Here is a 900-nt window from a genome sequence, read left to right as displayed (position 1 = left end):
TATTGACATACTGTATACTGTATAGCCCATCCATGTGCATTAACCTCATAGTTGAGGACATTTGTAACATCAATAATCTTCGGTTATTAGAAGGGAAATTACTGGTATTCTATATTCCCACAGATGGATCATAGTAACACTGAACCTACATACTAGTAACACTCAACCTAGTCAACATACACAAAAGATCTAAGGTAACATAAATTAGTTGTCAAGAGTGTAAGTCGTTTTCAGGAATAGATTCTCACCATCCTTTGCTAAAATGTTTAAATAATAAAGTTGTCAGGGTGTGCAGTTGGCAGCATTGGCTGTACTAAAATACTGATGCAATGTTGGACATGGGTAGTCTCTTAATGGTAGCCTTTGGCATGTGCTGGTGGGTAGATCCAGTTAAATGTTGGTAAATGCTGGTAAATAGGGTCAGGCTAGGCATTGTGGAGAAGTCCGTTGAATAATCCTATATGAGACCTATTTAACTATTTACATAATTTATCTGTGCTATCAACGTGGATCTAATTACTTAGTTAGGTAGCATTGATTAAAGACATCCAATGTAGAGATATTTCCTGAAATGACATACTGTATATCATACTGATCTAGGAAAGCCTACAACTTTTAAAGAAAAAGATATATATCATACTTAAAAAGAAAACAGTATCTATGCACCATTTTAAAACAAACAAACAAAACATATATTATATTATGTTATATTGTATTTTAACGGCCTTTCTTTTATTTGTTCATAAGGATTTAATAGTAAGATGGTCCCATGCAATGCCTGAAACAGCCAGTGGATCATCTCAGTACTCAGCCTTATCAGATACTCAGTCATACTAGTGTAAATTACAACAGATATGTTCAGATTCAGATTCAGAAAACTTTATTAATCCCATCAGTGGG

The sequence above is a fragment of the Alosa alosa genome, chromosome 7 (assembly GCF_017589495.1).
Source record: "Alosa alosa isolate M-15738 ecotype Scorff River chromosome 7, AALO_Geno_1.1, whole genome shotgun sequence".
Classification (NCBI taxonomy): Eukaryota; Metazoa; Chordata; class Actinopteri; order Clupeiformes; family Clupeidae; genus Alosa; species Alosa alosa.
The sequence above is the reverse complement of the archived record's forward strand: the minus strand, read 5'-3'. Positions refer to the sequence as shown.